Here is a 23,669-nt window from a genome sequence, read left to right as displayed (position 1 = left end):
CACTTGTGGACATTTGTAGAATATCTTGTACAAAATATTACGTCTTGTTGCCACTTTTATTGTTTGATTTTCAGATCCCCCCACCCCCAGGCCGTTTTATTTTATGCCAGCTGTCTGGATACTGGAATAAAAAACTTCAGTAGGTTTCCAGTATCTGGTTATCAAGCCTCTTATTTCTTTTTTTTTTTTTTAACTTTAAAATAAAATGTTTATTTATTTATTTTGAGAGAGAGAGGGAGGGCATGAGCGGGGTAGGGGTAGAGAGATAGGAACAGAGAGAGAATCCCAAGCAGGCTCCATGCTGCCAGCACACAGCCCGATGCAGGCCTCTAACCCACAAACCATGAGATCATGACCTGAGCTGAAATCAAGAGTCAGATGCTTAACTGCTGAGCTACCCAGGTGGCCCTCAGGGTTCGTATTTCTTAAGTTCTAGGAGTAAAATGTCCTTCCTCACTGTTACAAAAAACTAATTCTCTTTACTGATTTAAAAGTGTTTGAAGGGAAATACAGCCCTGCCCTTTTAAGGATCAAAAGCCATTTGTATCAGCAGAAAATCAGGTTGTAAAAATCCCATAGGACAAAAGCCAGAGTCAAGAAGTCATCTTAAATAATTCTATACAAAATAAATTCTACCCAACAAAATAGTTCAACAGAAGAAATAATGTCAACCTGAGACTTTCTACAAACCTTTTGAAAATTGGAGTGAGAATTGGAATAACTATTGCAAAGGCATCAGGGATGAATTGTGCTACTAGAAACTGTCCTTCCCTAGCCACTCCCATCTACGAGAGAACCAGCTGGGGCCATGAGTAAGATAACTAAGGTGAAATAAAAATATCTTTTGGTTGTATATTTCTATTGATGGTCTCCATAAGAACTTACCCTAACAAAGAAAAGGTGAATGGCTGAAAAGTTCTCCTTAGAGAACTTAAGGCATATTGATTTCAATGTTTGTGGCCTTTTCTATCCTAAATTTTGGCAAACTGGTGGACTGATTGACCAGTTGATTGCCTGCTCTGTGCCAGGTATTGTGTGAGGTGCTATAATGGTAGTTTCCGGTTTCTGGGTCAATATGGCTGCACTAGCATTTAACTTTTCTGTCATTATTCACATGAAGCTATCTTGTCAACATCCCAAGGGCCTCCTCACTTCTCCGTATGTTATTCATTTATATGGTTTTACATTCATTTCCATTCATTCTGCCAACAATAAAGTATACGAATACCTTATTTCCACAAAAGTTGCTTTTGTGTTATGCTCGGTAAGCTTACTTTCTCTTCTTCAAGCCTTAGTCTGTATCTATGCAGCACCCACCCTAGGCTTGATGACATGTAGGCACTAGGAATACAGGATGAGTGAAACACAAAATCTTTTGCTCTAGCTGGAGAAACACACATATGAGCAGAGAAATGTCGTATATTGTGACAAATACTTCAATAATAGGCAAGAGTCACCGGGGAGTCGGGAAGAATTTAACGGCTTCATTGTGGATGACAATCTTCCCAGAAGTGAACTTGATTTGAATCTTGTAAGAAAACAGGAATGTTATTACCCCTTTTGTGAGATCAGTTCCACTATTTCTGATAGCTCTTTCTTTCAAGAATATAAATTCTGACCTCCACCTCCTGCCTCAGACTTGAAAGACATTCAAATACATCTTCTTCCACCCCAAAGTTCTTACTCAATGACAACTTACTAGTGTTCTAAAACTAGACTAAGGACAAAACTCCTTACCTTCCAGGAAATATTTATGCCTGCTTGTGACACCATCCTAGAGATTGTAGGTGAATTTGTATCAGATTTATTTGAAAGTCCCACAATATATGTCTTTATTACTTCTCCAGTGAGTGCCACTGGGTCTCTTTGGAAATAGATCTCCTTGTTGTTTGCCTGCCTTGACAGATGCCATCCTGGTACAGTAGTTCTATACAACTCTGGATTCCTCAACATCCTTCTATGAGCTCAACGTTTTTTTCTCTTTCCTCTCCAGTCACATGACAGAATTAAGGAATTAAATGCAGCTGAACAGCAAAAAAGGTGTGAAAGAAAGAAACACAAAAGAGGAAGGAAGAATTTTTCTGATATAAATGGAGGCAAAAATTGGTACATTTGCGGGGGTGGGGGGCACCTGGATGGCTCAGTTGGTTAAGCACCCAACTCTTGATTTTGGCTCAGGTCATGATCTCATGGTTCATGAGATCGAGCCCCGCGTGGGACACTGTGCTGACAGAACAAAGGCTACTTGGGATTCTCCCTCTTTCTCCCTCTCTGCCCACCCCCTCTCTAAATGACTAAATAAACTTAAAAAAGTGGCATGGGAGGACACTTAGTTAGAAGGCACACCTACTGGATGAAAAATGTGCATAGGGAGGAGATGTGCAGGAGATGAAACTGAGAACCCAGGTAAGAGCCAGATTATGAAGTGTTTTTACACCATGCTGAAGATTAGATTTGAACCACATCAGGAGAGCAAGGGGCTAACAAATTTTTTCTTAAAGTCACTTGGGTGGCAATGGTGAGAATGGGTTGAAGGGGCTCAAAAAGAAACAACAAAAGGTTTGGAAGCTGTTGAAAAAGGCTTACCAAGGAGGAACGAAATAGGAGCTGGCATATAAGAGGCCAAGAACAAGCAGGAAATGAAGAAACATTTTAAAGAGAAGAAATTGTCCAAATTTAGTTCATAAAGACATCGGGGACTGAACTGGTGCATTCATCTGTTCCCGTCCATCCATTCATTCGCCCATTTGTTTGCTCATTCATTTATTCCACGAATATTTGTGGCTGCCATACTCCAGGCATGCCTGTTCAGGGCAGTGAACAAAATGGATGTGCCAGTCTCACCTGGTTTACAGCCTAGTGAGAGTGGGGAAGATTATAAGAAGCAAACACAGGTAGAGTTAAAGAGTTATTACAAAGAAGACTACATAATTTGGGGGTGTGTTGCTAAAGTGGGATTGTCAGGAAGATCTTTCTGAAGAGATAGTTGAAAAGGCACCCGAAGGAAGTAAATAAATGAGCCCTGTATGTAGGTCGGGCGAGTTTTCTGGACAGAGGTGATAGCATAATTGCGTTCGCTGAAGAAGTGCATGCTTAATTTAAGGTAGTGTTGTCAGAGGAGCCATATATTGGAGGGTAATGCATTTTCAGAAGAGGTCATTTGCTTCCCTTCTGTAGTACCTTTTCCTTTGGGTCTAGTCAGGAAACCATCCTTGTTCTCTTTCCTGAGGGTCTGGAATATTCTACTGACTTATTTTTAACTTGCTGGAATCCTAAAGGCACAAGGTTGTGCTTGGCCCTTAGAAACACCAAGCATGTGAAGGGACTCGAGGCTTTGCTTTTGCTTTCACTATGGTTTTTCACTTTACTTCTTTAAAAAAAAATTTCCTACAGAGGCTATTTATTACACTGCAGCAGTCAGCATGCACCAAACAGAATTGCTTTTCATAATAAACCTATTCATCTTCTGGCATGTCAGAAATTTCTCAAATTGATACTTATAATAAATATGATTAATACCATATTGTATTTCAGTTGTTGCTGTAAAATAATTGGGAACAAATATCGTATTGTGATGTTGACAGTGTTGGGTCGGCTGGTGCCAAATGGCGGGAGCAGCCAACTGTATTTCATTAACAACCACATTGGTACAATGCTATTAAGGTTTTCATAATCCCTTTACTCAGGGTTGATCATTCATTCTGTTAAACAAATTCTTACAACAATCACACTGGAAGTAAATCTGTCAGTGACAATATCAGCAAGATGGGCTCCCACAGGGACATTAGGTGAGTTGCCTATGAAATATGCCAGTCAGATATTGCAGTGCTGGGCTTAAGGATTAAGGGCTAATCAAGGAACAGGCAAAAGGGGTCAAGGCCAATATACACATAAACCAGGAGCTTGCATTTGAGTGGCAGGATGGGGAGAAAGGGGCATTACTTTAAAAGGATGGTAAGATGCCTCGTGACCCCACAGGCGTCTCCGACCATACCTGCTTCTCCTTCAGCATCAGTTGAGGAAAGGAAGAGGCAGAGTTAGTTCCATTTCAACATAAATAATACCAGGCCATCTGAAAGTCTAGAGGAACCAGCAACAGCCTTCCAAGATGTGGAGACAGACACTTGAAGTAAGTCTTTCAGGATGAACAGGACTGAGCCAGAGAAAGTTACGGAAGAGCATCTAAGCCAAGGGAAAGCATGAAACTTTGGACACAGAGGGTAACACACAGTAGGAAGCTAACATTCCTTTCCTTCTTTCCTCTTCCTCTCCCTTCCTTTCTCCCATGTTCAAGTCCTCATCCCGCCCTGTCTCCATTAGCTTCTATCTTTGCCTTCCTCCTCCCAGAAAACGTCTAAGTTATTTAGCTCAAACTACAATCACTTCCTTTCCCTCCATGCCAAAACAAAGGACTACACCTTGGCGGCTAACATATTTCTACCACTTCTGGTTTTCCTGAATCTTCAATAGTCTTCTACTCTCTATCACTGTCCTTCCTCTCTTCTAGGGTTCACGTTGTCCCCCATAAGCTCAGGATCCTATACTGACACTCATATTTCGGAATTTTGCAGTTACTAGAAGCATTTTCTTGTATCAGCAATCTCTCTATTGTTGGGTGGTAGGGTACATATAATTCCTAACCTATTTTTTCCATGGTGTTCAGAGAGATGTCAGAACTTCTACAAGTTCACCCAAGTGGTGAGGGGCAGAACCAGCGCTTAAATACAGATCTTCAAACGCCCAAGCCTAGTTCACTTCTAACCACATCATGCTATCTCAAAATACCATTGGCTCGATATAGGCAACGCTACACCAAGAACACCATTCCCACCACAAAGACCCCACACTATACAGAGCCTTCAAGTGGCTTTAGATGTATTTGTTAAACTTTGAACTTTGAATCATTTTATATTTTGTTATTTTATTTTCAGAAGTGGAAACAGCTGGCTTTACTAAACCCTTGGGTCCTTTCACTTTCCTATGAAGGTCTCCACCATATGTAGCTGTTCTCTCTTGAATAAGTGTTGCAAGGTTGAGTTATGTGCCTCCTAATGATGTCACCCATGAGGGGAAATCTGGCTTCTCGGCTCAGTTTGTTCTCTTACCAAGTGATTGCATGAAGTTGCTCCCCAAAATGCAGTTCTGTCTCCACTGACTCCTACCGGGAGGGGCCCGGTTGGATGCAGTGTCTCAATCTGGGCAGCTTTCTTAACCTCTGTGTGTGGGGTGGCATCCCTTGCGATTGGGTGGGATGTTGCTGTACATTCTGTTTCAAATGCTCTGGCTCATACTCATTCAGGACATGCTCCCCCACGTCAGGGTCTGCCTGTGGTTTCCTCAAGAACTCCTTGGATATACAACATACTCTCAGATCCAGCACTGCTGAGACCCTAAGGAAACTCTGAAACTTTAGCCTGAGGCCTCTCTACTGTTGTTTGCATTTTGGAAAATGCCAATTTGCCTCTTCAGCTGCCAAATATCTCCTCCAAATACATTCTACGAGCATTCGGTCTTGTCCAAGGCCCATGTTACGTTGGCTCTTGTTTCAAGCTGGGCCCCCATCTCCATTTCAGGGGCCATATGGTTTACTTGCCATTGGGAGAGAACATAACTTATGAGAAAAAAATTTCAAGGGGCAGACACAGCTACTTTCAACTGCATTGTCATGTGTTATTTATATACCATAAGCACTATTTTTCATTTATTAAAGAAGTCAGTGGATACTACTGAGTGCCTACTGTGTGTCCACACATCAGGTTATTTGTATATCACTCACTCAGTTGACTTCTATATTGAACTGCACTCTCTTTATGACTCATGTTACAAGCTACTTGAATTGATTTAGGCAAAACAGGATATTTATGAGAAGAATGCTGGGGAAATCTCACATAACCACAGGCTGGACATGGCCTCAGGGTCCAATGGACTTGTGATTTGAGCTGTACATCTCTTGTCTCTGTTTCTCTGAGGGCCAACTCATTCCCCTCTACACCAGATTAGATTCCAACAGGGTGGGGATAAGGGCACCAAATTCTGAGCTTTATATGCCATACTTTCTATGATCATACATAGTCTACATATCCTTTCTGCATTCCAATTGCAACAATTCCTGGGAAGTTCTCTAACTGGCCAGTCTTGGGTCAGGTACTGACTCACGGCCCAATCCACTGAGATCGGAGAATGAGACAGGGTATGGATGCATTGATAGAGGCATGCATTTTGTCACGATGCTTTCTTGAGTAAGAGAGAGAGGGTTGGAGTTACTTAGCAAAAGCATATCAAAAATGGAATACTTCATGTATAACTAAGGAGTGAATTATCTAACTAAACGTCATTTTTGCTGAATGCTAGCGTCATTATTTTGCTTGAAAGTTACATTCAGGGGAACTTATTTCAGCCAACTCAGCTCTAAGCACTGAAAATTATGGTGACTAAGACAAAGTCCTGTTATGGTGGAGCTTACGTTAAGTAGGGAAGATAAAAATACGTGAGCAAATGAAGAAGAAAATTAAAGACAGTGATAAACATTAAATTAAATCTTGAGATAAAGAGTATTAGGAAATGAGTGAATGAATACTTTAGCTAGAGAGGAAAACCTCTGTAAAGAGATGACTTTGAGCTGAGACCCAAATAATTTGATGAAAAGAAGAGCATACCAGGCAGAGAGATAACAGGCCAGAGCATACCAGGCATAGCCAGTGTCAAGGCAATGCAAAGGCCCTGTGGCTGGAATGAGCCTGTCACGATCAAGAAATGAAAAGATCTCAGTGGCTTGAGTGTTACACAGGCAACACTCGGGGTTCAACCACAGGTCTTAGGGGCTCTAAGATTCTGTCCTTTCTTCTCTCTCTCTGGGACCTCTCTCTGGGACCTCTGGGACCTCTGCTCCAGACAGGAATTAGTAGGGAAAGGCTTCCCTGACTCTCCTTTTGTGCTCCGCAGGAACATCCATGACAAAATCTGATATCCCAGGCACCTGTTCGTTGAGCCCCATTCCACCTTGGATGCTTTCAGCGGCAGAAAACTCACTATCACTTAATTCTCAGACAGGTCTAGCTGCTAGAAAATCCCTTCCCCTTACAAAAATGCAAATCTTACTTTAGCTTATCGTAGCTCCTGCACGTTGGGGCTGGTGTTGCTTTTGTTAAACAGGCAGGATGAAGCTAGTCCCTCTTCCTTCAAACTGTCTGTCAAATATTTGAAGTGCATGCCAACATTTCCTTGATTCAGTTCTCTTTCGCTCACGAGAAGCAGCCCCAGCTTCCTTTATCATTCCTCAGGGGCTAGTTGTGAAGATCCTGACCACCGTGGTAAAACCACTCTTTCCCCACTGTCTTTTAAGAGGTGGCATCTGAAGAGAGTGGCCTGACCCCTGCCAAATGCCTTGGGGATTAACACCTGTCTTGTTTTGAACCGAAGATCTTTATTAATGCGGCCTAAGAACTGAACGTTTGGCAATATCAACATGCTACGGTCACACGTACACCATCCATCAAGGCTCAGAAGAGTCTTGCCTTACGTATCTAATCCTTGAGTGCTTGATTGTGTCATCAGGAAACGCTCTGGTATGTCAGTCTGGGAAATCAGACCAAATACTCTGCACCCCTGATGCATGTTGCACTACACTATCTCAAGTAATTAGAATCTTTGGACTCCAGAAATATGTGGACTCCACATCTCCAATCCCCAAGTAGCCAGGATTAGCTGTTCTTGACAAGGAAACAAGTTGGCAGGTAGGGCTTAGAATATAAAAGTATACATACACACATACATACATACATACATACACACACATACACATACATACTTACATGTCTCAATATAGGTTCAGCCTACTTTATTGTATTACGTAAGGTAAAGAATAACTAAATAATGAAAATTACAACCTGACGATTTTTAAGGGCCACAATAATCAAGAGGGAACGATCTTCAACAGTGGGTCTAATGAAGTTGGAAAGCATAATCGCTCACATAAAAAAGGCCTGTGATTTCAAGGAATGGAATAAAAAGAGTTTGGGATTTCTAGTGCAAGCCCAAATATTGGAGTCAACAATGTTTATTTCTGTGCAGAGGAGGAGTTGTTGCCTGACTTTCTGTGGCTGTGAGTCTTGGTAAGTTGGGGAGAAACTGGAGGAAACTGAGATTAACTGAGCTAGAGGTGGTCATTCATGTGCATGACCTTACTGCATCTCACAATTGCCCTTTTAAGATTTTACTATTCCCTTTTTCCAGATGGGGAAGGAGAAGACCCCAGACGTGACTGCTTCTGGGTGAAGGCTGAGTCCCATGACCTTTGACCCACCAGAAGGATCTAGTAAGCATGCTGTTTGCCAGTCTATGGGCTCCTCTGTCAATTTCTACTTCCACAGCTCCAAGGAGCAGAGGTTATTGAAAAGGGTCTGGAATAACTTCACCTCCAAGTTTTAATTTTTCTTTTCCTTTGTGTTCTTCATTTCATCTTTCAAAATGATTTCTCCAGTCACATTTCCTTTCCAAATTTCCTCCTCGCACATACACCATTTCCTCTTTCTCTGACTGTTACAAATGGCTGTCTCCTAATTGGCAAGGTGGAAGAAATGCGCTACTCCCTGAGAATAATTAACTCTTTGTTAATTGTATATTTGTAAAGGGATAGAGAGAAGCCTTTTTGTAGCCTCCCCCAGAATTGCAACATTCTGCTGGATTTATCCTACAAAATGGCATCAGGTTAGTGGGTATGTTAGGAATGATGTCATAGGTAGTGAGAAGATCCCAATTTCTTAAAATTCAAAATAATATAATATAATATTAAAAACATTTCTGGGGGCGCCTAGTTGGCTCAGTTGGTTAGGTGTCCAACTTCCGCTCAGGTCATGATCTCGCGGTTGGTAAGTTCTAGCCCCACATTGGACTCTGTGCTGATAGCTTGGAGCCTGAAGCCTGCTTCGGATTCTGTTTCTCTATCTCTCTCTGCCCCTCCCCCACTTTCTCTCTCTCTCTCTCTCTCTCTCTCTCTCTCAAAAGTAAATAAACATTAAAAAAACTTTCTATGGAATCAATATACTAGAAGTTCTTTGAAATATAATCCCTGGGATTCCTGACTTTGCACATATTTTATTTTACTTAAGTATTTACCAGTTGCTATGACTTCAGCTTCATGCTTGGTTATATACTTTTGAAAGTCCCCCCAAATAGATATCTCTTCAGTGACCAGGACACTTTATTGAATTCCCATTCCTTTCACATGCTATCTACACTGTCTGGTAGACTCATTCATTGATTTAGCTACTTACTCAATTAATAACTTTTTTTGGATATCTCTTACAGGCAGGCATGTGCTAAATACCCAGTGATCGGGTAGTGATAAGAGAAGAGTATTCCCATTTTCTTGGGGTTTACAGCCTCTGGGGAGAGAGGCCAGAAAAACAGCCACAACACAACAAACTGTTACAAAACCATTACAGATCAGATCTACACAGGATGTAAACAGAGAGTAATGGGCCTGGCATGTGCTTCGTTTTAGCTGGGAGGTCAGGATTAGGAGGAGGCTTGAAGACTGAAACCCTAAGGAGGAAAAGGAGTCAGTCATGCAGGAGAAGAGTAAGTAAACAGTATCCATATCTCTTGTAAATGAGGATGAGCCCTTATTTAACAGGTGGTTCCTGGGTGCACAGAAACCCCCTGGATTTGCACAAACCACTCCACACACCAGGTGCACAGTGGAGATTAGAGCATTTAGAGACCCTACTTCCTGACTCTCGGCATTTTTGACTCTTTCTCACTGGTCTGTTTCCTGTTTTCCCCATTTTGCCTTTTTTTTTTTTTTTTTTCCTTTCCTTTTTGCCTCTTTCTCTCTCTCTCCCTGCTGTCATCTCCAGAGTCCTGCTAGATTTCCCTTCTCTTTACACTGGACAATATACTTTGAATAAACAAACTGAACAGGACTGCCTGAGACATGTTTATAGTGCATGCTGGAGAATATCAAAAGCAAAGCAGGAGTGAGGCCCAGGGACCCTCAGCCAGGCAGGCTTTTACATTGTTTCTGGGCGAGAAGGCGGGTCTCCTGCCTCAGCTGGCTTGTGCTTGGTTGTCTAATAATGGAGTGTTATCTAATTGGTGCTTCCTTTACATCAATGGGTGTAAGAGCATGAGACAGAGAGACAAAGCAACATGACAACAGTTAAGTATAAGTGAGGGTTCAGACACATCATTCTAAGGGCTTTGAGGTAATATTTAGGACACCTCCTAATGGCTAAGGCATATATCCTAGGGCAGGTCAGCTTCATATAAGACATCTGGCATGTATTTTCTGGTCTAAAATTATAGCACTCCCCCCTCCAGCAATTTATATTTCTAACAAGACGTGAGAAAACTGTGATGAAGTACCACTTGACAATTTCTTTGTCACTTAAACATAAAATAAAAATTAAAAGTCCAGAACTGTTATTATATTGGGGTTTGGAAAAAAGGTACACAAAAGTGACGACAATTTGCCAGGATATTAACTGTGGATTTGTTTCATTTTTCTACCATTCTTGAGAATGTTATGCATTGAGAGAGCATCACTGATCATGATGTTTTAATTAAAGTAATTCTAGAGTCAAGGGATCTTTTCTGCTACATGAAAAGCTTGACACCCTCATTCCCCATCTTTAAGCACCTAAAAACAATCAAGTCAGATGGTTCCTCTCCATTGCTCCCTAAATCTTTATGGGAAACATCACAAAGCAGAAGGTAAAGAAACTCAACCAAATATAGGGCTTGCCCAGAGAACTTCCTGAGACACAAAAGCTTCTGGTCGATCTTTGTTGTGAGCAGCTGCCAGATGGGAATTTCACTTCACGAATTTTGGATATGTCTATGATAGCCTATGTTGGAACAGAAGAGAATGGAGAAAATGGCATGAGGATTCCTTTGGCTACACCATAGGAGACATCACTTCCTGTGGTCACCCCAGCTCCCCAGGAGACCCACACTGACTGGTTGGTGACCAAGGTGATTACTGGGAGGACACTGCTCTTCCCCAGGACATCGATCTTCTATATTTAGGCTGCATCTGAGGCACCTCCCTAGGAATCATGTCTTGCTTTTTGCTAGCTCCCAAATGTCTTGGCTAAGGAAGGGGATAACAGGAGGTATTCCTCCCTTCCTTAATACAGCGGCTTTCTTTCTTTCTTTTTTTAAAAATTTTTATTGAATTTAATTTTTCAATTTACATCCAAGTTAGTTAGCATATAGTGCAACACTGATTTTAGGAGTAGATTCCTTAACGCCCCTTACCCATTTAGCCCATCTCCCCTCCCACAACCCTTCCAGTAACCCTCTGTTTGTTCTCCATATTTAAGTCTCTTATGTTTTGTCCCCCTCCCTGTTTTTATATTATTTTTGCTTCCCTTCCCTTATGTTCATCAATACAGTGGCTTTCAAATGCTGTTTCCAATTAGAACCCCATTTCCATATCTTCTGTGATATTTCTGCATGTAACTCTGAGAAGAGCAGGGCTGCCTGACTTAGGTCGGGGAGAAGTTCAGGGCTCTGTCTTATTACTTACACTGCCCTCTCTGGGGGGGACCTCTGAGGTGCCTTTGGGCTTCTTGAGATCTAGTTTAAAGCCTTGGAGAAGTGCTGGCTCTCAGTCTATGGCCTTTTCACCAATTCAAATTAAAGAATATTTATTGCACACTGTTTACCTAAAACACAGTGAATGAAGGTCTTAAGGGCATGTGGACATAAGATACAGCCTGACCGAGCTCTTAAGTCCCTCCTTTGCTCCATGAATGAACTATGAACTTAATTCTACTATATTATTAATCGTCCTCCTCTCCAAATCAGCTCCATCATGGGCCCCCACCACAGACCCCTTTTTGTCCATGTGTGTGGTGTGAATCCCATCCCCGGGCATCTCTCCTCACTCTACTCCCCAGACAGCCTAGATCTGTCTTCCCTGCTCTCTGACCTTGGTCCTGCCCTTGGACCCCCTTCTTCATGTCTTCTCGAATCTCTCCCTTGGACTTTGTAGTCTTTGCTTCCTCATCTCCTTCTCTCAGGACTTAGGCAGAGTTCTCCTTTCCATGTTGCCCAAAGATCAACACAGACAATCCCATGTTCAGTCTGTCCCCCAGGACTCTATCCTTGTCTAAATAATTTATCTGATTACCATAATGTTTACACTTACAACATTTACTTTTAGAAGTCTTGTAGGGTAGGTGAGACCCAAAGATGTGTTTCCCTCTTTTGGGGAGTTTTGATCTCAGTACTGTGCTTCTGAACCCAGCACAAACTTGGATCAATGGCTCTGCCTTTACAGAGTAACCCAAATGTATAATGAGAAACCTGCTAACCAAAAGTCACGGATAAATGTTTGTGCTATTCTCAACTCCTTGTGTGTGTGTGTGTGTGTGTAACTACCCTTTAGCTTGATTGTATGTGTCCTTCATACGTTTTAGTTTTGCTTCTGAGACAATGGCTAAACATAGGATTAGTGCTAGAACATGCTAGAGTTTATCTTTGGCTCCACATTAGACAGCATACCCTCCGTAAGCATGATCATTACACTTCTCTTGGAAAGGGTGGAATTACTGCTGGAAATTCCATTCACTTCATTTTGGAGAAGTCTTTAAAACACTAATATCAGCAACATGCCTGCTCTCAAACGTCCCGTCAGCCATGAGGCTCTCCTGATGCCTGCATGGTCTGGCCTTCCAGCCTCTGCATGCTCCTCTCACGCCACTTTCCCACTCAGCCCCTGTGGTCCAGTCACCTCATCAACATATTGGTCTTTGCTGAACAAGACCTTTGGGTTTGCTCTTTTTCTATCTGGAATGTTCTTTTGATGACTGGGACATTTTCCTCAATGTAATTTCAATGCAAATGTCACTTTTTCAGAATGGCCTTGTCAGATCACACCATCTAAAGCAGACAGAGAGCCTTGTCCACATTGTTTTGTAATCATAAAAATTATATACGTGACTGTATGTATATATATATACATGCATATGTATATAAACATGTATGTGAGCGTAGAGTAGAAAATTTGTGAAGTATAAATGCATACAGAGAGAAGAGACTTCTAATTCCACCATCGAGATAAATATAATATTAGTACTTTGGTATATGTCCTTTCTTCTACATACTGCTATACAGAATGAGTACTCTTTGTTTTTCTTTTTTTTAAGTCGGCTTCACACCAAGCACAGAGCCCAACATAGGGCTTGAACTCAGGACCCTGAGATCAAGACCTGAGCTGAGATTAAGAGTTGAGCACTTAACTGACTGAGCTACCCAGGGGCGCCCAGAATGGACATTCTCATTCAAATATTACTACGCCTTTTTTCACTTAACTTTTGATCATGACTTCTTTGTACTCATCAACAACCTCTTTGTACTTAAAATTTTTAAAGTGTGCAATGTGCTATCTTATGGATGTACCATAATTTACTTACCTATACTCCTTTCTTGACCTTAAAGTTGTTTTCACACCTTTTTAAAATAAACATGTAGCACTGAAAGGGTTTTGCATATAACATCAACAACAACAACAAAACAGTGAAAGATAAAGGCACTCTAGTGTCTCTATTTTGTTGATATTTGAATAGGTTTGACACATTTCTGGATGACTGGTTGTAGGTGTAAGGTATGTCGTCCTGAGAAAAAGCTCTTTGAACTTAAGGATGTGTGCATTCACGTGTGTGTGTCCGTGCATCTGGTGGTAGTGAGAGTAAATCAATAATTTGGAGCCAGGAATGTTAGCTCTGGTTACAGAATTTGATAATCTAAAAGGTCTCAGCGTACCAAACAATTATGTATACAAACATAATAAAGTATCTAATATTTAATGTGATTAAAACAAATAGATACATTTGTGAAAAAATATATTCCAACCGCCGAACCCAATCAAATACTCAGACCTTACTATGATGGACTAAAAGAAAGACACGTCCTGTCTCCTAGAAATAGCATTCATGTTCACAGTTACCTGTACACACAGTCACCCACACAAAGAGCAACGCCTTCAACGAAAAGAGACATGGTGCCTCATATTTCCATTTATGGATGATACTTAATTGAAATACAATTATGGCATAATGATTAGGAGAATGGAGTCAGACTGTCTGAATTCCAATTCCAGCCCCACCCTTGCTAACTCTGTAAATTTTTGGCTGATTCTCTGACTTTTTTACATCCCAGTTGCCTCATCTATAAAATGAGATTTAATGTTACAGAGACCATAGTTAATTCTTTGATGTAGACATAATGGGATAATACGTGTAAAGCTCTTAGCCCTGGCTCATGAGAACTCCTCCACTGATGGTAGCTATGATTGTTGTTTTATTAGACTTGCTTGTAGCATTACTTGTGGAAGATCCAGTTTTCACTTCACAATGTGCTTTGATTTCTCTAAGAATTCCACCAAGGCAAAATCCTTCAAGAATTACGCCAAGAAGCCTTGTACAGGGAAAGGCAGCTGATCTCACTACACCCTCTCGAGTATCACTTTACTCTTGAGTCGTTAATTCATTCATCAAACAACTGTTGGATACCTACTACGTTCCAGCACTTTGCTTAGTGCCAAGGGTTCAGGAAACAATAAAGACACAGTCCCTGGTGTCTTGGAAGTCTCATCCTACTAAACATTTACAAAATTCCCTAGTACATATCAGCACGTCTGTTTCTTGGAGTCATGCCATGCTCCCTTTAAAAGCCTGGCTAAGCTCGTGCAAAATTTCTCTGTGTTCCCAGGGCAAACACGAGGCCCAATGAAGTTAAGAAAAACATTTACAAAGGAAGAGCATAAAAGAATTGAAGGCAGAAAGTACAAGCAGTGTCCAGCTAGATAACTTTTCAAGGAGCAGGTGTTGTATTGAAGAAAACCATCCAAGTCTTGGTCTCTAAAATACCAACTTGTTTCTTAGACATCTTGTTTCTTGATCCCTGGTTCCTTCTCAGACTTCTGGCTTCCATGAGGCTAACCATTGACTCTTTTTGCCCTGCTGTAGCTAGATACAAAATACTTCTCCTCCCATGAATGCAAAACCTTTTCCTAACTTGTTTCCCCCCGGGATGGATTTTCTGCAGTCAGGGAGAAGTGCTGCCATACATTCTTTGAATCCCAATGACCTCCCCACCTGGGTCGTCAGCCCCATATATTCTCAAATCAACTGCTAAGCTCGACTTCTGCATTCCAGCAGGCATGTGTCCAATGCACTGAAAAGTTCAAGATGGTGCTGCCCAACAGGAATATAATGGGAGCCACATATGATTTTCAAATTTTCTAGTTGCCACATTAAAAAAGGTAAAGAGACATGGGTAAAAATTAATTTTAACCCTTAAAAAACTGCAATAAAATGTGTTTTACTTACATCAATATATCAACATTTTTGCCATTTGAATATGCCATCAAGTATTAAGTATCAATGAGATATTTTGCATTATTTTTTCAAACTAAGTCTGAAATCCAGTTTGTGTTTTACAGTTGCAGCACATCTCCGTTCAGACTAGCCACATTTCACGTGCTCAATAGCCACATATGGCCAGTGACTACCATGTTGGACAGTGCAGACCCAGGAAATCCAAAGGCCTTCACGACACAGCAATGCTATCATACACACTGCAAGAATTTTCCCACCCACCATTACAGGAGGGTCATTCTCTCATAACCTCTCACTTCCTTTCTCCCATGTACACTTCCAATACTAATAAATCAACTCCTTGTCCAAGTATTATATCCCGAAGATGTTTCCCACCATGCCTTCAGGAAGGTTCCATCCACATAACTCTGCCTCAATCCAAGTCTCCCTATTGTAAGTCACTGTTACACATTTTTGTAGCAAATGCCTCAGTACATCATCCTCAGCAGACATCATTAAGAATTTTCCTGTACATAGTTCTGGGCTGAATATGGGTTCCATAAATGACACTGGGATATTCTTGTTCTTTAGACCAGATTGAGTCTGCAAACACAACCACAGCTTTGCTTGTGTCTTTGCTGATGGTTTCGTTCTATTAAATACAATTTCTGTGCTGTTAGAAAACTAATTTGAAAGATGAAAAGAACAAACACACAGGATTGTTGTGTTACTGGGTTGAAATGATTGGTCTATAAGCCCAAAATAATCAAACCAGTCCTGTAAACAGAAAAAAATTAACACAACTACCAAGAGAATCTCCTGGGACCTGAACTCTGGCACACACTTATACAGAGCTAGTTTTTTATCTTTCTTTTCTTTCATCTTATTTTTCTATGAGAAAAAAAATTCAATGGTCAAGAGAGATTATATACCAGTATGTGAAAAGTAGTTTAGCTTTTCCCACTCAAGCTTCATTGTTTCTGAAAAGCCTTCCCTTACTTACCTAGGAGTGGGGACCCCTAATCTGGGTGCCTATAGATTTCTTCCAAATCTCCTTCCAGCAGAGTGTAACGACTAAAAGTGTGGACTCTGGAACCAGACTCCTGTGTTCAATTCCTGGTCTTCCATTAATTAGCTGTGTCGGCTCAGATCACAGTTGTTTAACCTCTCTGTCTCAGTTTCCCCATTAATAGTGCCTATTCATAGGACTTTTAGGGTCATTGAATGAGTTAACATGCAACAAGCAGATAGCTGCTTTTTAAAAGCATAATAGTTTTCTGGCGAGTATTAAATGTTAGTCGTTATTACTTCATAATTGTTTTTTTTTTTTGGATTTTGTTCTCCCAATGACCACAGTCATCTTCAAATATAATTAACCCAAACATTAACGATCTCCAAATGAAACAAGTTCCTCTACTGCCTTTCCTATTTCTATCAATGCTGTGATCATTCTCCCTTTTAAACCTGCTCAGAACTTTGGGGTGTCTTTGATCCCTCTCAGTGGTCACCCATGTCCAGTTTGTCATTATGTCTATTGATGTTTCGCCTTTCTAATCGCTCCAGGAGAAGTCAACAGGAAGATCACAGGATCCAGAGCCCAATGAGCTACCCTAGCTCGGAAATTTATGAGCTGACTGGGTGAGGATAATTCTTCAGCCTTTGATCTTGAACCTCCTCTGAAATGCCAAACTTATTTTAATGCCTATTTCATGTTTCAATTGTATCACATCCTCAAATATACGTGAAAGATATTTCTCGAACACGTGTGCCATGCACACATTGGGAGTTGCTCTTCGTATCCCTCAGGCTCATTGGATTCAGGGCTCAAAACAAGTCGCATTGCAGAACACTTTATTTATTTCTTCCCTTCAGAATCCTAGAGTCTCAGTATTTGGGATGACCTTAGAAATTACAACAATTTACTTATCCAGTGTTTTTTCTCTAAGATCTCCTGCGAATGGATGTGTCCAGTCCGTGACTAGGAACTCATCCTACTTAAGCACTGTCTCTGTCAAGAGCTTGTTCCCAACACTGCACAACATCAGTGAGTTGATCCACGCTTCTTCAGGTGTCTTTTGATAGGACATGCTACAATCACCACTCTGTTGGCTGCCTGCTGTCATCTGATTGTACTGGAAAGCCAGCCTTGTGTGTGGAGAAAACAGCACCTCCATGGAGGACTGCCAGCCATGGGGCACAGTGCTCAGTGAGTGGGCAGCTCCCAGGAAGACCCAGCTGAATGAACCCTGAGCTGAGTGAATGGAGGCGAAGTGGCTGATCTATTAGACTACAACCTTTTTAGTGCCCGATAATCGTATTTGTTCTTCAAAATTTATGGAAGTATTTTAAGAAACATAGCCACGCTGAATGAGTCTCAGGAACTTTGATGAATTATTTCTATTGCCTAGAAAACATTAAAATACAGAATTTTCTTTCACCCAAATCTCATTAAACTGTCAGACATTTTTCTGCTGTTCCTAGTAACCTATCAAGATGTGTGTGTGTGTGTGTGTGTGTGTGTGAGAGTATGTGTCTACATTGATAATCAGCTATGATAGGAGGGAAATGCTGGGAAAATGTTTGACAATTTAAGGAGGGTTTGTGACATCTGTTTTCCAAGGCTCCACCCCATGTGGAAAGAGCTCATTAAGTTCTAATGTAACTCTGTACATTCAAACCTTCCACCTCAGACCCCTCACTGGGTAGAGTCCTGAGGTGGCTAATTTGTCTGTGGTGTCCCTGAGTTTTGAGTATTTCAGTCTTGTGATCTGAGCTGCTTAACATCTCATGTCCTCATGGCAGGACCGTATCCCTTGACCATACCTTACCCTCTGGGAAAGGTTTGAACTCCTGGTGTTCCAACCAGGTGTAAATGCCATCATTTGCTAGGCATCTCGATTTTCAAGCTAAAGGAGGAGAGATGGCATGCTGGAGTTTCCAACACGGTTTTGTCTTATCCCTTCTTGAGCTTCCATGGTGACTTTATTAAATCGCCCCACACTGGCTGTCAATGGAGCTTCTTACGGTCTTGTTCAGACCTCTTTTTTTTTTTTTCCCCTGGAAAGTTTCTAGAGATCCTAACAGTAGTTGCTTTGGGTTGAAGTTTCAAATTATAACTTCGAGGTGGGGAGGAGTTTCTCTGCTGTTTGGTATTGGACGTGGGATGGGGGCAGGGTGAATGTTGATGGACCATATGATGATGGAAAACTAGAAAGAACAGACGATAACAGGACGAGGACTGATTTGTCAGGGTCCCTGGCAGACTCTGCAACAGGTGCTTAATTACATGTTATGTCTTTCAATTCCTTTGCATCCTTGACAGGCGAGCATTATCACCCTAGTTCTATGAATGAAAGGAATCAGCTTAAAGAAGTTAACTGACTTGCCTAAGTGGCAAAGCTGAGATCAAGAAGCAGGTCTGGGGAGCTCCGCGGCCTGCTTTTCTGTCCATCTTGTTGAACTTGGACTGACAATCGCCTCTTTTCCCTGGGCAAAGCCCCTTCGCTACCATCACCTTCAGGCTATGCCCCCTCCTCCTAACCCACATGTATCTGCAACAGCAGCAAGGACTGCCCCATGCTCCTTTCTCACCAAATCCCCACAGGCACAGGGACAGTCACAGGCCTTTGTTCTCGAGAATGGTGGGGGAACAGGGAAGGTGGCAGCAGCCCCAGGGTGAAGTGGGTGCCTGGTTTGCTCAATATCAGACTCCTCACCTACGAGGTTCACCGATCTCCTTTGTCATCAAGTATCAAACAGGTTTGTTTTGAGATGATGAGTAACCAATGGCAGCGAAGGGTACTGGGTACAACATCAGTTTTCTCACCTGTTAAGTAAAGACATTCACGGCTACGTTGAGGATGTGGGGTGGCCTAAATGCTCTGTGTAGCACATGGGAGGAGTCCAAATAATAAATATATGTACGTATGCATTATTAATGAAATGACCTTAAAAACGATATGCTTACTATGTGTCAAGCATCATTCTCAGTACTTTATAGATATCATCTAGCCCTCTCACAATGCCATGAGGATGGTACTATTGCCGTAATTTCACAGTTCAGGAAACAACATAGATGCTGATGATTTGAAATAAAGAGTTAAAAACAGTAATCTGCTGTTATTAGTTATGCCTATACGTAACTCTTAAAGATGCCGTCTCATATATGGTTACAGTCCCCTCCTGCAGCCCCACATGACCTGACTTAATCACGTAAGGTCTACACAGAAAGTGGGCAAATCCTACCTAGTCCCTCATGTAGGCACCGCCCCTGCAGCTTCTTGGCAATGCACCGTTTCAATCTTGCAGGGTGACCTTTCCCACTGCCCTCCGTCTCTAAATACCAGAAAGTTCTTTATTCTAACTGAAACCCGTCCCTCTTGCCCTTCCTCCCAGGACTCCTGAACCCTCTAGAGCTACAATGCCTCAGTTTAATCCCTTTTCCACTTGATTCCACTTAAAGTATTTTAAGTGATCCTATCTCCAATTACCTGTGATCCTATCTCCTGAAGTCTCCCCTGCTCCAAACCCAATGCTCCCAGTCCCCTCTGCTGTTCCTCCTGCAACACTCTGGCCATACTGCTCTGGAGGCATTCCTGTTAACCCAGACCCTCCTCATGTGAGATGAGCAGGGTCAGAGTTACAACCTGGAGGGGCAGTGCGGGCCCTGAGGAGGAAGAAGAACACGGCACTTCCCAGCTGTCTGACACTGGGAAAAGGTGGGCCATTTCTTTCTTTCTTTTTTTTTTCTTCTTCTAGGCTTTACATCAGGATTACTGGTAGGTTTGTTGAGCTACGATGTAAGATAACCAACTACGTGAAGCCCCTGACCCGTGGTGTTCATTCTTATGTGCATTTATATATTCTACAATAATAGAATAAAGAGTACTCTACAAATAGTCTAATGAGACTACATTCCACTGAGAATACAGACTGAAGAGACAGAGTCTGTAATGTCATGGGACATAAGTTCCCATCTGGCTAAGGGAGAATAATTTGTATTCTATCAAGTGACCTTGGTGTATTGTTGTCCTTCTATGACTGGAATTATTGGTTCAATATATTCTATATGTTTGCAATTCTCCTTTTGTTTTTTTTTTTTTTTTTAATTTTTTTTTTTCAACGTTTTTTATTTATTTTTGGGACAGAGACAGAGCATGAACGGGGGAGGGGCAGAGAGAGACGGAGACACAGAATTGGAAACAGGCTCCAGGCTCCGAGCCATCGGCCCAGAGCCCGACGCGGGGCTCAAACTCACGGACCGCGAGATCGTGACCTGGCTGAAGTCAGAGGCTTAACCGACTGCGCCACCCAGGCGCCCCTGCAATTCTCCTTTTGAAACTGAACGCCTAAATTCGTTTCCCCCCATTTCATAGAATCTAGGCTCTGGGAACAGACCACTTGGGTTGTATCTCAGATGATTGACCATATGATTTGGGAAGAGTTCCTTCACCCACATTAATACATTGAGGATAACAGTAGTACATTCCAATAAGATTCAAGTGAATATTAAATAAGCAAACAGGTGCAAAGTGTTTTGATCAGTGCCTGGTACATAGTAAATATAAAAGAGTTCAAGCATTAGCCACTGGGGTTGCTGTTATCACTGTTATTGTCAGTGTTATTATTTTGTTGGCCAATGATTGCAGTCGGTGGGTCCATTGTATGTTTGTGTTTTAATCCAATTACCAAGCATTTACAGAGCATCTTTGGGATGCTTCTCCTCTTGGTAGGACCCTGCTGTGTTCCTGATCTCAATAAACTCACAACCTCATGGGGGAAATACACATGTAAATAACATATTCTAATACTGTGTTGTAAGTATCATAATAGTGTAAGTGCAGGAAGTTAAAGGAGAGGAACCAAGGAGAAGGCTACCTAACTGGCAGGGTGATCAGAATCGTCTAAGTGTAGGATAATACCTGATCTGTGTTTTAAGAGATAAATTAGAGTTAGCCCAGATAGGCTTTTTTGACCCAATACGTAAATAAATCGCATAACAATGTAAGTAATTCCAAATACATATTTTCAAAATGTTCCCTTCGTAGCATGATTTTCTCTTGAGAGTAGTTCTCTTACCGTGAAATGCCACTTTTACCTTGCAGGGACAGATTGAGAGGGGCTGATTTTTACAAATACATCTGCTGGCTACTGACAGTCACTTCTCATTACAGAGAAGGTCAGCAAATTTGGACCATTGGCCTTTTTTTTTTTTTTGTAAAAGGGAAATGCATATGTCTCTCTATTGTGCAGCCCCTTTAAAAAGTTTGCCAAGAGATTATTTCCACAATAACATTGGTGGTGCAAAAAAAGATTTCTATAGTCATTTCCCATCTCGTGGAAAATATTGCAAAAATTTTGCCTAGAAAAATTTAGAGACATTGTCTGCATTAATTGATTTCTATATAGCATTCTCCACTTCAACTTTGATGTGATAATTGTCTACGACTTATGCTATAAATAAATTTTAAATGTGGCATCATCTGCAAACTTAACCCAATATTTTCCCCTTTGCTTCTAATGAGAGCGTCTTCTCCAAGAATGGTTATATTACACACTTCTCCGATAAAGCACTGTGTTTACTAAGTCAGCTACCATGTGTGTGGGCACCTTTGCTTTCTAGAGTCACACACAAAAATTTTTTTTTCACATGCTTTAATATTAAATGAGAATCCAGAAAACTCTATAAACAGAAACATATTAGAAACATTTGTCCTTTCATTCCACCATAGAACATATATGCTGTTGTGTAATTGCTTGGATGTCAATTTCTTTAAATATTTAGCAATGCTTTCTATTTATAGCATCACAGTATTTGCTGACAAAGGAATGCATCTGGCTTGTTACCATGTTGTTTTCCAACTGTTAGCCTTTTCACTGTTACCAGGATATAGCCACAGTGATGCATAGCATTTTATCTTTTAAAAATCAACTAAGAGAATTAAACATAAGCTTTTTTTTAGTTTATTTATTTTGAGGGGGGAGGGGCAGGGAGAGAGAGAGACAGAGAGGGAAACAGAGAATTCCAAGCAGGTTCTGCGTTATCAGCGCAGAGCCCAACTCGGACTTGAACTCAGGACCCGTGCGATCATGACCCAAGCCGAAATCAAGAGTCAGGCGCTTAATCGACTGAGCCACCCAGGTGCCCCAAGAAAATTAAACAGACGCTTCTAAATTAGCATTAAGTTTCTGAAATTTCTTGAAATTCACGATTGAGAAATGCATGATTTTAAACATTGCTGAGACGGGGGAAAAAAACTGGTTTGTCCTCATACTCTTCACATTTGCTTGTTGAAAGCTTTGCTCATTGTAATGGTTTTGTACTGTTTTGCACTAATCTCTCAAGGCACAGATAACACTTGAGGTGAGATACATATTTCAAATAGACTTCTTGGTACTGTCAGTGTTTTGGGATGACTTCCTGTCAGGTCTGATTAGATCATCCTTGCTTTTTTTCTTCACGATTTGGATAATGAAAGCCTTGTAGCTAGATTGTGGGAAATGCCAGCTCTGCTCTTTTCTTGTTTTTGCTTAGTACTTGCACTGTAAGTGTTTCGCAGTTTCTTTACAGGAAGATTTGCACACTACTCATCCACTTTGTGAGGAGTAGTTTAATTAAAACTCGATAATATCCTCTCTCAACCCCACAGCTGAGCCCAGGTGGCTGCAGTGAGCTGGCGGCACGTCAGCTGGAAGGCTGGCCTGGGGACACAGGGATGTCAGCAAGGGAACCGCCATTTACTGAGCATAGCATTCCTTTCCCAACTGGGAATTTCCCTTATGCAAAATGTAATTATACAAGAATTTACATATGTATATTTTTTGGCAACGACAAAAATTTTGGTTCCAGTAAACACAAATTTTGTGATGCCTATTACAGACAGAAAAAGAGGGAGCAAGTGTAGCAAACAGAGGTAACAAAATGGCAAGGCAGTAAAGAGATTTTGGGGGGAAAGATTTTAAGAAAGGCAAGGAGGGGGGCACCTGGGTGGCTCAGTCGGTTAAGCAGCCAACTTCTGCTCAGGTAATGATCTCACAGTTTGTGAGTTCGAGTCCTGCGTTGGGCTGTGCTGAAGGCTCACAGCCTGGATCCCGCTTCGAATTCTGTGTCTCCCTCTCTCTCTGCCCCTCCCCTGCTCACTCTCTGTCTCTCAAAAATGAATAAACATTACAAAATGTTTTTTAAATTAAAAAAAAAAGGCAACGAGGATGAGGAAAATAGAATTGCAGTAATTTTAGAATTGGATTAGGTGTAAGAGGTGCTATTAGGGGCAAGTCCCAGGGGGTCAGGGTGTGTGTGTGTGTGTGTGTGTGTGTGTGTGTGTGTAGAGACTGTTAGGGATA

General features: G+C 41.5%; 1 long non-coding RNA gene across 1 annotated transcript; it reads left to right on the top strand.

The window, feature by feature from the left end:
* The first annotated feature begins 9,312 nt into the window (after positions 1-9,312).
* LOC122211168 lies at positions 9,313-17,757 on the top strand. Its single transcript, XR_006198535.1, has 3 exons — positions 9,313-9,579; positions 16,890-16,964; positions 17,273-17,757. It is a non-coding gene; the product is annotated as an uncharacterized LOC122211168 (long non-coding RNA).
* The last annotated feature ends 5,912 nt before the right edge of the window (positions 17,758-23,669 follow it).

The sequence above is a fragment of the Panthera leo genome, chromosome F2 (genome assembly GCF_018350215.1).
Source record: "Panthera leo isolate Ple1 chromosome F2, P.leo_Ple1_pat1.1, whole genome shotgun sequence".
Classification (NCBI taxonomy): domain Eukaryota; kingdom Metazoa; phylum Chordata; class Mammalia; order Carnivora; family Felidae; genus Panthera; species Panthera leo.
This window is presented reverse-complemented; position numbering and strand designations above follow the sequence as displayed.